This window comes from Rutidosis leptorrhynchoides, chromosome 10 (assembly GCF_046630445.1).
Source record: "Rutidosis leptorrhynchoides isolate AG116_Rl617_1_P2 chromosome 10, CSIRO_AGI_Rlap_v1, whole genome shotgun sequence".
NCBI lineage: Eukaryota > Viridiplantae > Streptophyta > Magnoliopsida > Asterales > Asteraceae > Rutidosis > Rutidosis leptorrhynchoides.
In genome coordinates this window covers 13597989-13612155 of record NC_092342.1, presented here as the reverse complement: position 1 = coordinate 13612155, position 14167 = coordinate 13597989, and positions in this window count along the sequence as shown.

Genomic DNA, 14167 nt, shown 5'->3' with positions numbered 1-14167 from the left:
GAGATGACTTCCTTCAAATACAGTCATGCTAACTTCTCCATCTTATCATCTTCTCTTATTGGCAGGAAGTGTGCTGATTTGGTGAGACGATCAACTATTACCCAAATAGTATCAAAACCACTTGCAGTCCTTGGCAATTTAGTGATGAAATCCATAGTAATGTTTTCCCATTTCCATTCCGGGATTTCGGGTTACTGAAGTAGACCTGATGGTTTCTGATGCTCAGCTTTGACCTTAGAACACGTCAAACATTCTCCTACGTATTTAGCAACATCGGCTTTCATACCCGGCCACCAAAAATGTTTCTTGAGATCCTTGTACATCTTCCCCGTTCCAGGATGTATTGAGTATCTGGTTTTATGAGCTTCTCTAAGTACCATTTCTCTCATATCTCCAAATTTTGGTACCCAAATCCTTTCAGCCCTATACCGGGTTCCGTCTTCCCGAATATTAAGATGCTTCTCCGATCCTTTGGGTATTTCATCCTTTAAATTTCCCTCTTTTAAAACTCCTTGTTGCGCCTCCTTTATTTGAGTAGTAATGTTATTATGAATCATTATATTCATAGATTTTACTCGAATGGGTTCTCTGTCCTTCCTGCTCAAGGCATCGGCTACCACATTTGCCTTCCCCGGGTGGTAACGAATCTCAAAGTCGTAATCATTCAATAATTCAATCCACCTACGCTGCCTCATATTCAGTTGTTTCTGATTAAATATGTGTTGAAGACTTTTGTGGTCGGTATATATAATACTTTTGACCCCATATAAGTAGTGCCTCCAAGTCTTTAATGCAAAAACAACCGCGCCTAATTCCAAATCATGCGTCGTATAATTTTGTTCGTGAATCTTCAATTGTCTAGACGCATAAGCAATCACCTTCGTTCGTTGCATTAATACACAACCGAGACCTTGCTTTGATGCATCACAATAAATCACAAAATCATCATTCCCTTCAGGCAATGACAATATAGGTACCGTAGTTAGCTTTTTCTTCAATAACTGAAACGCTTTCTCTTGTTCATCATTCCATTCAAATTTCTTCCCTTTATGCGTTAATGCAGTCAAGGGTTTTGCTATTCTGGAAAAGTCTTGGATGAACCTTCTGTAGTAACCAGCTAGTCCTAAAAACTGGCGTATGTGTTTCGGAGTTTTCGGGGTTTCCCACTTTTCAACAGTTTCTATCTTTGCCGGATCCACCTTAATACCTTCTTTGTTCACTATGTGACCGAGGAATTGAACTTCTTCCAACCAAAATACACACTTTGAAAACTTAGCGTACAATTCTTCCTTCCTCAATACTTCTAACACCTTTCTCAAATGTTCACCGTGTTCTTGGTCATTCTTTGAGTAAATAAGTATGTCATCAATGAAAACAATGACAAACTTGTCAAGGTATGGTCCACACACTCGGTTCATAAGGTCCATGAACACAGCTGGTGCATTAGTTAAACCAAACGGCATGACCATAAACTCGTAATGACCGTAACGTGTTCTGAAAGCAGTCTTTGGAATATCATCTTCTTTCACCGGCATTTGATGATACCCGGAACGTAAGTCAATCTTTGAATAAACAGACGAGCCTTGTAGTTGATCAAATAAGTCATCGATTCTCAGTAGTGGGTAGCGGTTCTTGATGGTAAGTTTGTTCAACTCTCGGTAGTCGATACACAACCTGAATGTACCATCTTTCTTCTTGACAAACAAAACAGGAGCTCCCCACGGTGATGTGCTTGGTCGAATGAAACCACGCTCTAAAAGTTCTTGTAATTGGCTTTGTAGTTCTTTCATCTCGCTGGGTGCGAGTCTGTAAGGAGTACGAGCTATTGGTGCAGCTCCTGGTACAAGATCTATTTGAAATTCAACGGATCGATGTGGGGGTAATCCCGGTAATTCTTTCGGAAATACATCAGGAAATTCTTTGCAACGGGAACATCATTGATGCTCTTTTCTTCAGTTTGTACTTTCTCGACGTGTGCTAGAACAGCATAGCAACCTTTTATTATTAGTTTTTGTGCCTTCAAATTACTAATAAGATGTAGCTTCGTGTTGCCCTTTTCTCCGTACACCATTAAGGGTTTTCCTTTTTCTCGTATAATGCGAATTGCATTTTTGTAACAAACGATCTCCGCTTTCACTTCTTTCAACCAGTCCATACCGATTATCACATCAAAACTCCCCTAACTCTACTGGTATCAAATCAATCTTAAATGTTTCGCTAACCAGTTTAATTTCTCGATTCCGACATATATTATCTGCTGAAATTAATTGACCATTTGCTAATTCGAGTAAAAATTTACTATCCAAAGGCGTCAATGGACAACTTAATTTAGCACAAAAATCTCTACTCATATAGCTTCTATCCGCACCCGAATCAAATAAAACGTAAGCAGATTTATTGTCAATAAGAAACGTACCCGTAACAAGCTCCGGGTCTTCCTGTGCCTCTGCCGCATTAATATTGAAAACTCTTTCGCGGCCTTGTCCATTCGTGTTCTCCTGGTTCGGGCAATTTCTAATAATGTGGCCCGGTTTTCCACATTTATAACAAACTACATTTGCATAACTTGCCACGACACTACTTGCTCCACCATTACTCATTCCTACACCATTTGTTCCTTTCGTTCTATTAACCCCTGGTCCGTAAACCTCACACTTCGCCGCGCTATGACCATTTCTTTTACACTTGTTGCAAAATTTGGTGCAGAACCCCGAGTGATTCTTTTCACACCTGTGATGACCCAGAAATTTCTGACCAAATTTAAACTTAATCTTTGTATGATTAACATTTTCGACACGATAAGCAAAGTCTGTAAAACTGAATCTCAAAATTTTTGAACTACTTTTATATATTTAAATACCTTTCGGTTGTTTTCAACGATTCGCGAACAATTATATGTAAATAGATACATATATACTATAACTTGAAAAGGTAACAATGTATTAATTATTTGATACCGTACATTAAACTTATTGGTTTAAATATCTATTTGAATATATATGATAAGTTGAAATATTTATTATTAAAATTTATTTATAAATAACTTCCAATGTATATTTAAAAAAAAAACTGATTTATATATATTAAAAAGATATATACATATATATAATTTCAAGTTATTTAGTAAACGATAGTAACATTTCAAATTGCTACAGTACCCAAAATGCTACAGTGTTTTTGAAAATCACTATTTGCTACAGTGAAATTGACTTTGCTACAGTGAATTGCTACAGTGGTATATTTTATGGATGATTTAAGACTATATTTTGACAAAGGTACGATTCACGAAACGTAAAGTACAAGTTTTCTCAGCGTACGAAAGGGCGTTCGAAAAACCGGAACCGGGACATAAGTCGAGTGACAACGTACGACTTATCGGAACAAAAATTACAAGTCAACTATGCACGTGAATTTAATATAATATATAATTAATTAATTTAAATTATATATATTATATTTATATTTATTTTATATTATGTCGACAAGCTAGGAGCCAAAACAATGTGAGCTGTCCCTGGTCCTCATGCGAGTCGCATGGCCAGAAGGCCATTTCCATGCGAGTCGCATGACTCCAGATTTCAGGCCACATCTATAAATTTCAGTGTTTTCGCTCGATTTAAATCACACACATACACAAATATATATATACTCCGTAATATTATTTATTATTTATTATTATTATTATTATTATTATTATTATTATTATTATTATTATTATTATTATTAATAAGATTATTATTAATCTTATTATTTTTTTTTTATTATTATTAGTGTTATTATTTTTGCGATACAAAAATAATAATGTACAAAAAAATATTACGACGGAGTGATGTCCAAGTAATTTTCAAAACGAGTTTCCGAGCGAGCTAGAGCTAAGGAAAATATGGGTTATTGCCAAGGAAATTATGGGTAATGTTCGGGGGTATTTTTGTGAATCAAACCTCGTGTTTATCATCTCCGATGCGTCTACGTGCTTTCCTGCAATATTGTATATCAATATTAAACTGTGAGTTTCATAAGATCCCTTTTACTCTCTACATTTTTGGGCTGAGAATACATGCAAATGCTTTATTAACCGATATACAATATTTATATGTGTGAGTTTCATTACTCCCTTTTTATATATATTTTTGGGACTGAGAATACATGCGCAGTTTTATAAACTGTTTTACTAAATGGATACAAATACTAAAACTGATTTTGTGTGAGTTTCATATGATCCCTTTTACAATCTATATTTTTGGGCTGAGAATACATGCGACTGTTTATAAATACTAAAAATACTAGATTTATATGCGTGAGTTTCATTTGCTCCCATTTTAATTGCTTTTGCAATATATATTTTTGGGCTGAGAATACATGCGCAGTTTTATAAACTGTTTTACTAAATGGATACAAATACTAAAACTGATTTTGTGTGAGTTTCATATGATCCCTTTTTCAAATTATATTTTTGGGCTGAGAATACATGCGCAGTTTTATAAACTGTTTTACTAAATGGATACAAATACTAAAACTGATTTTGTGTGAGTTTCATAAGATCCCTTTTACTCAATACATTTTTGGGCTGAGAATACATGCAAATGCTTTATTAACTGATTTACAATACTTATATGCGTGAGTTTCATTTGCTCCCTTTTTAATTGCATTTGCAATATACATTTTTGGGCTGAGAATACATGCACTTTATTTTAAACGCAATGGATACAAGTACATACTAAATTCTACACCGAGTTTGAACCGAAAATCCCTTAGCTTTGGTAACTAGTAACCGCCGGTTATAAGAACTGGTGGGCGCGAGTAGTTATATATGGATCCATAGGGCTTGATATCCCCGTCCGAGCTAGAGCACTAGCCTTTTAACGGACATATGCTATTTGAGAAGCGTACACGTTGGTTTGCGTGTATTATTAAGATGATTATACAAAGGGTATAAATTATATATACGTTAAGTTTAGTTACCAGGGTGCTCAATTTCGTAGAATATTTTGATAAACGTTTCTGGATGAAACAACTGAAATCTTGTGATCCACTTTTATATAATCTATTGATAAACATTTCTGGATGAAACAACTAAAATCTTGTGATCCACTTTTATATACAGATTATACGAAACACTAAAACTATGAACTCACCAACCTTTGTGTTGACACTTGTTAGCATGTTTATTCTCAGGTTTCCTAGAAGTCTTCCGCTGTTTGCTTAGATGTTAGACAAGCTATGTGCATGGAGTCTTGCATGACATATTTTTCAAGGAAACGTTGCATTCACCAAATCATCACCATGTATCTTATTTTGACTGCATTGTCAATGGAAGTACTGTTGTAAACTATTATTTATGGTGATTGTCTATATGTAGAAATCATTAGATGTCGAAAACCTTTGATTTAAATATTCATTTATGGTGTGCCTTTTCAAAAGAATGCAATGTTTACAAAACGTATCATAGAGGTCAAATACCTCGCAATGAAATCAATGAATGACGTGTTCGTCCATATGGATTTGGACCGATCGTCACAACACCTTTGGCATAGCTGCTTCTGATTGTTGTTGTTGTTGCGGTTATTATTGTTGTTGGGATGATTGTTGTAGTTGCTGTTGTTGTTGTTGTTGGGCCGTTTGTTGTAGTTGCGATTGATGTTGCGATTGTTGGGATAATTGTTGCGATTATTGTTGTAATTGCTGTTGTTGTTGTATTGGTGATTCTTATCACCGTTTTCCTCCCACTTTCTTTTGACTTGCTTCACATTGGCCTCTTCAGCAGTCTGTTCTTTAATTCTTTCTTCAATCTGGTTCACTAGTTTGTGAGCCATTCTACATGCCTGTTGTATGGAGGCGGGCTCGTGTGAACTTATATCTTCTTGGATTCTTTCCGGTAATCCTTTCACAAATGCGTCGATCTTCTCTTCCTCATCTTCGAATGCTCCCGGACACAATAGGCACAATTTTGTGAATCGTCTTTCGTACGTGGTAATATCAAATCCTTGGGTTCGTAACCCTCTAAGTTCTGTCTTGAGCTTATTGACCTCGGTTCTGGGACGGTACTTCTCGTTCATCAAGTGCTTGAATGCTGACCACGGTAGTGAATACGCATCGTCTTGTCCCACTTGCTCTAGATAGGTATTCCACCATGTTAACACAGAACCTGTGAAGGTATGCGTAGCTTACTTTACTTTGTCCTCTTCAGTACACTTACTTATGGCAAACACCGATTCGACCTTCTCGATCCACCGTTTCAATCCGATCGGTCCTTCGGTTCCATCAAATTCCAAAGGTTTGCAGGCAGTGAATTCTTTGTAGGTGCATCCTACACGATTTCCTGTACTGCTAGATCCAAGGTTATTGTTGGTATGTAGCGCAGCCTGTACTGCGGCTATGTTTGAAGCTAGAAAAGTACTGAATTCCTCTTCATTCATATTCACGGTGTGTCGAGTAGTCGGTGCCATTTCCTTCAAAATAGTTAAATGGAACAAGTTAATCATACAGAATATTAAGAGTAGTTAATAGTATTTCGTAGCATAATATGAACTCATTTATAAAAGCTTTTTCTTCATATTAGCGTTTTATAAGTTTAAATTCGGGTAGTACCTACCCGTTAAGTTCATACTTAGTAGCTAATATACAATTCAACTACTACAATTCTATATGAAAAACTGATTATAATAATATTTCGCGTTCAAACTTTTACACAATATTTTACAAACTTACAATACCGCTTATTTTACATATAGCATGAAATATAGCACACAATAAATTTGATACAAGATGGTTGTGAAGATAATTCTAGCTAGTACACAAGTTGTTCAGCAAAGGCAATAAAGACACGTAATTCATACGTCCAGAAACAAGTCATGCATTCTGGTTTTACTAGGACTACTTCCCATCCTTGGTCTTGTGGAACATAACCGTTATGGCCGTTGATAAGACAGCGTGTTGTAACGTCGTCAAAGGGACGAGGGTTACGTAATGTCCAACAGTCCCGTAACAATCTAAAAACCTCATTTCTTACCCCAATTACCGACTCCGTCACTTGTGGGAACGTTTTGTTTAATAGTTGTAGCCCGATGTTCTTGTTCTCACTTTGGTGAGAAGTGAACATTACTAATCCGTAAGCATAACATGCTTCTTTATGTTGCATGTTAGCCGCTTTTTCTAAATCACGAAGTCCAATATTCGGATATATTGAGTCAAAATAATTTCTTAACCCATTGCGTAAAATAGCATTTGGGTTCCCCGCAATATATGCGTCAAAGTAAACACATCGTAACTTATGGATTTCCCAATGTGATATCCCCCATCTTCCGAACGAAAGCCTTTTATAAACCAAGGCATTCTTGGAACGTTCTTCGAATGTCTTACAAACTGATCTCGCCTTAAATAGTTGTGCCGAAGAATTCTGACCGACTCTAGACAAGATTTCATCAATCATGTCTCCGGGTAGGTCTCTTAAAATATTAGGTTGTCTATCCATTTTGTGTTTTTATACTGTAAAATAGACAAGAGTTAGATTCATAAAAAAAAATACTTATTAATACAAGCAATTTTTACATATATCATAAAGCATAAGCACACTATATTACATATATTACACCACACGAATACAACTATCTTATTCCGACTCGCTTGTTTCTTCTTCTTCGGTTTTGGTTCGTTTTATCAAGTTTCTAGGGATATATGATGTTCCCCTAATACGAGCCGTCGTGATCCACATTGGTTTCGAAAAACCTGGTGGTTTAGAGGTTCCCGGGTCATTGTTACAACTTAAGGACTTCGGGGGTTGACGATACATATAAAGTTCATCGGGGTTGGAATTTGATTTCTCTATTTTTATGCCCTTTCCCTTATTATTTTCTTTTGCCTTTTTAAATTCAGTTGGGGTAATTTCTATAACATCATCGGAATTCTCGTCGGAATCCGATTCATCGGAGAATTGGTAATCCTCCCAATATTTTGCTTCCTTGGCGGAAACACCATTGACCATAATTAACCTTGGTCGGTTGGTTGAGGATTTTCTTTTACTTAACCATTTTATTATTTCCCCCACCGGTTCTATTTCTTCATCCGGTTCCGATTCTTCTTCCGGTTCCGATTCTTCTTCCTGTTCCGACTCTTCTTCCGGTTCCTCTTCGGGAACTTGTGAATCAGTCCACGAATCATTCCAATTTACATTTGACTCTTCATTATTATTAGGTGAGTCAATGGGACTTGTTCTAGAGGTAGACATCTATCACATAATATCAAACGCGTTAAGAGATTAATATATCACATAATATTCACATGTTAAAAATATATAGTTTCCAACAAAATTTGTTAAGCAATCATTTTTCAAGTAAACACGGTCGAAGTCCAGACTCACTAATGCATCCTAACAAACTCGATAAGACACACTAATGCAAAATTCTGGTTCTCTAAGACCAACGCTCTGATACCAACTGTAATGTCCCGTTCTTATTGATTAAAAACGTTCCATATTAATTGATTTCGTTGCGAGGTTTTGACCTCTATATGAGACGTTTTTCAAAGACTGCATTCATTTTTAAAACAAACCGTAACCTTTATTTCATAAATAAAGGTTTAAAAAGCTTTACGTAGATTATCAAATAATGATAATCTAAAATATTATGTTTACACACGACCATTACATAATGGTTTACAATACAAATATGTTACATCGAAATCAGTTTCTTGAATGCAGTTTTTACACAATATCATACAAACATGGACTCCAAATCTTGTCCTTATTTTAGTATGCAACAGCAGAAGCTCTTAATATTCACCTGAGAATAAACATGCTTTAAACGTCAACAAAAATGTTGGTGAGTTATAGGTTTAACCTATATATATCAAATCGTAACAATAGACCACAAGATTTCATATTTCAATACACATCCCATACATAGAGATAAAAATCATTCATGGTGAACACCTGGTAACCGACATTAACAAGATGCATATATAAGAATATCCCCATCATTCCGGGACACCCTTCGGATATGATATAAATTTCGAAGTACTAAAGCATCCGGTACTTTGGATGGGGTTTGTTAGGCCCAATAGATCTATCTTTAGGATTCGCGTCAATTAGGGTGTCTGTTCCCTAATTCTTAGATTACCAGACTTAATAAAAAGGGGCATATTCGATTTCGATAATTCAACCATAGAATGTAGTTTCACGTACTTGTGTCTATTTTGTAAATCATTTATAAAACCTGCATGTATTCTCATCCCAAAAATATTAGATTTTAAAAGTGGGACTATAACTCACTTTCACAGATTTTTACTTCGTCGGGAAGTAAGACTTGGCCACTGGTTGATTCACGAACCTATAACAATATATACATATATATCAAAGTATGTTCAAAATATATTTACAACACTTTTAATATATTTTGATGTTTTAAGTTTATTAAGTCAGCTGTCCTCGTTAGTAACCTACAACTAGTTGTCCACAGTTAGATGTACAGAAATAAATCGATAAATATTATCTTGAATCAATCCACGACCCAGTGTATACGTATCTCAGTATTGATCACAACTCAAACTATATATATTTTGGAATCAACCTCAACCCTGTATAGCTAACTCCAACATTCACATATAGAGTGTCTATGGTTGTTCCGAAATATATATAGATGTGTCGACATGATAGGTCGAAACATTGTATACGTGTCTATGGTATCTCAAGATTACATAATATACAATACAAGTTGATTAAGTTATGGTTGGAATAGATTTGTTACCAATTTTCACGTAGCTAAAATGAGAAAAATTATCCAATCTTGTTTTACCCATAACTTCTTCATTTTAAATCCGTTTTGAGTGAATCAAATTGCTATGGTTTCATATTGAACTCTATTTTATGAATCTAAACAGAAAAAGTATAGGTTTATAGTCGGAAAAATAAGTTACAAGTCGTTTTTGTAAAGGTAGTCATTTCAGTCGAAAGAACGACGTCTAGATGACCATTTTAGAAAACATACTTCCACTTTGAGTTTAACTATAATTTTTGGATATAGTTTCATGTTCATAATAAAAATCATTTTCTCAGAATAACAACTTTTAAATCAAAGTTTATCATAGTTTTTAATTAACTAACCCAAAACAGCCCGCGGTGTTACTACGACGGCGTAAATCCGGTTTTACGGTGTTTTTCGTGTTTCCAGATTTTAAATCATTAAGTTAGCATATCATATAGATATAGAACATGTGTTTAGTTGATTTTAAAAGTCAAGTTAGAAGGATTAACTTTTGTTTGCGAACAAGTTTAGAATTAACTAAACTATGTTCTAGTGATTACAAGTTTAAACCTTCGAATAAGATAGCTTTATATGTATGAATCGAATGATGTTATGAACATCATTACTACCTTAAGTTCCTTGGATAAACCTACTGGAAAAGAGAAAAATTGATCTAGCTTCAATGGAACCTTGGATGGCTCGAAGTTCTTGAAGCAGAATCATGACACGAAAACAAGTTCAAGTAAGATCATCACTTGAAATAAGATTGTTATAGTTATAGAAATTGAACCAAAGTTTGAATATGATTATTACCTTGTATTAGAATGATAACCTACTGTAAGAAACAAAGATTTCTTGAGGTTGGATGATCACCTTACAAGATTGGAAGTGAGCTAGCAAACTTGAAAGTATTCTTGATTTTATGAAACTAGAACTTTTGGAATTTATGAAGAACACTTAGAACTTGAAGATAGAACTTGAGAGAGATCAATTAGATGAATAAAATTGAAGAATGAAAGTGTTTGTAGGTGTTTTTGGTCGTTGGTGTATGGATTAGATATAAAGGATATGTAATTTTGTTTTCATGTAAATAAGTCATGAATGATTACTCATATTTTTGTAATTTTATGAGATATTTCATGCTAGTTGCCAAATGATGGTTCCCACATGTGTTAGGTGACTCACATGGGCCGCTAAGAGCTGATCATTGGAGTGTATATACCAATAGTACATACATCTAAAAGCTGTGTATTGTACGAGTACGAATACGGGTGCATACGAGTAGAATTGTTGATGAAACTGAACGAGGATGTAATTGTAAGCATTTTTGTTAAGTAGAAGTATTTTGATAAGTGTATTGAAGTATTTCAAAAGTGTATAAATACATATTAAAACACTACATGTATATACATTTTAACTGAGTCGTTAAGTCATCGTTAGTCGTTACATGTAAGTGTTGTTTTGAAACCTTTAGGTTAACGATCTTGTTAAATGTTGTTAACCCAATGTTTATAGTATCAAATGAGATTTTAAATTATTATATTATTATGATATTATCATGTATGAATATCTCTTAATATGATATATATACATTAAATGTCTTTACAACGATAATCGTTACATATATGTCTCGTTTAAAAATCATTAAGTTAGTAGTCTTGTTTTTACATATGTAGTTAATTGTTAATATACTTAATGATATGTTTACTTATCATAGTATCATGTTAACTATATATATATCCATATATATGTCATCATATAGTTTTTGCAAGTTTTAACGTTCGTGAATCACCGGTCAACTTGGGTGGTCAATTGTCTATATGAAACCTATTTCAATTAATCAAGTCTTAACAAGTTTGATTGCTTAACATGTTGGAAACATTTAATCATGTAAATATCAATCTCAATTAATATATATAAACATGGAAAAGTTCGGGTCACTACACTCATTCCGCAATCATTTCCTCGATCTGTGCTGCTGTGGGTGCTGCTCGTCCGTTTACCATTGCTCTTCTAAACAGAAATTTTGACTTAAGTCAAAATCCAGCATTTAATATATATAATAATACAGTATATGGTAAACAGGGGAACAACACAACGCATGCCAATTAAGTAACGCAACCAGGTACAAATACCGCAAAACCAACATATAGTAATGTAAATAGAACACTGTGCAAGAATTAAACAATACAAAGTTCCATTCGTTAATAAAGAGTTGCATACATTCGCTTAGGTTCGTACAATACATAAGTAAAACATGAACTACAAACGAGATTACATAATGAAATCTACTACAATGCCCTATGGTGAGGGTGGGTAAAGGATGTCCATTACGTGGGACATCTGGTCCTTGAGCTCAGTTACCCGAGCACGAAGGATCTCCACCTCCCTCATCAGTTCCTCGACAGAAGGACGGGCTGGCAGAGTAGGCGGTGCTGCTGGTGCAGGTGGTGCCGGTGGTGCAGATGGTCCAGCACCAGAAGCAGACGCTGCATAGCGGTAAGGCTTACGCACGAAAGGATCAGCAGGGTAAGGCACAACCCGCTTACGGGTGGTAACCCTACGACGCTGACCATGTGCGTCAGTGAACGCTCGACCTTCGTTGATCCACGGAATAACGGTGCCGTCGAAACGGTACCGCTTCTTCGGCGGGGTGGAGGGTGGCTGTACAGGTGCATCATCAGGGTCCTCCTCGTCGGAGTCATCGTCACTAGAGTCGTCTGTGGATGAGTCGTCGGATGATGAATTGTCGAAAACAGCTGTGGGTGGCGGCGCTCGGTGACCAGTAGTCATGATCCGGTATCTGAAAGATGGGATCGGTATCACACGTCCATCAGGAAGGCGTCGGCACCAATGGTTATGCTCATTACAGAACGGAATGTCCCCGTATTCCCCGGGAATCACAACACCACCGGAGCGGGGTTGTGGCTCCGAGGGTCCTGGGCAAGTAGAGCTGGAATCTCCGGGGGGTCCTGGGATCCGTCTGAGGTAACCACTGGGGCAGGCGTATGGCTGCTGGTTCCGGAGGATGAAGCGCCGGGGTCACTGGTTAAAGGGACCTGTGTGTTGGTAGCAGCAGTAGGTGAGGTGGCTGAAGAGTCTGAATCGCTGCCCAAAATGATGACAGGTGGAATATCCGACATCTGAACAAGGAAAAATAACTTTTCCGTGTCAGTAAGTCATAGAGCAAACACGTATTAGGCACTACAGCAACCTAGCATGGCAGTAATAATAACAGTGCTAAACAGAAATAACATGTGAAAGCAGATAGTAATCATGCAATAGCGGAAATAAGCATACAATAAGTTTGCATGGCAGTGAAGATAAGCAATAGTATGCAGTAAGATCACATAGCAGTAAAAGTAAGCAGTAGCATGCAGTAAGTCTCGCAGAAACAAGTAAACTAGCAAGTTGTAGATTAGTCCTATTAGTGAATCCTACTCGGGTCGGTCTAGACTCACTAATGCAACCTAATTCCCTACAACCAATGCTCTGATACCAACTGTGACGCCCCGTACAAAACCATCGTGTACGATTAATCATCAACAGGATCTTTACACGGTCAAACACTATATGCTGTTTGAAAACCAGTTTGCATTCATAAAAGATAACGTTTTTACAAAAGATAGCGTGCATCCTATGAATAGGAGCATAAACATAATTATTTGACCCTAAGGTCGTTACAAAGCCATTGTTTGAAATTAACATAAACTACGAATGCAACAGAAAAGTTCCATGAATGAGACATCTCAAGTAATGCAGCGGATAACTAATACAGCAGGTTCTTAACAACAATTCAATAACAGCATGACATCAAGTCTAACAGCGGAAGCAATAAACCTCTAGGCACCTGAGAAATACACGCTTAAAAAGTCAAAACGAATGTTGGTGAGCTATAGTTTAAGTTGTAATAGTAACGTAAGATAGGCCACGAGATTTCAGTGCTGCAAACAGTGTATCAAAACAGTATGAAAAGTATATGTATAACCGTGGGCACCCGGTAACTAGACTTAACGTTTATAACCCCCTGAAGGTACACTTGGAGAGTGCGTATGTTCACGAATTATTAAACACCCGTTAAATGCTAGCGCGACTAGCCCGAGTGGGGATGTCAAACCCTATGGATCCATATCTAAGATTCGCGTTCACCGGTTCAAAAACCAATGCCTAAACGTTACCGTGCTAAGGGGAATGTTTATGCCGTTGTATAACCCACACACATATAGAGTTTAAGTACTCGTGCCTAACATGTAAAACGTAAAAAGCGCATGTATTCTCAGTCCCAAAAATAGTAAAAGTGGTAAAAAGGGAAGCTATAACTCACAGTGATAAAAGCGGTAAAGTCGGTAATAAAAGTACACAAGTAGTAAGTCGGTCCGAAAAGTCGTCAACCTAAATCAAAGGTTACTAGGTCAGTAGGTTGTCTTTAT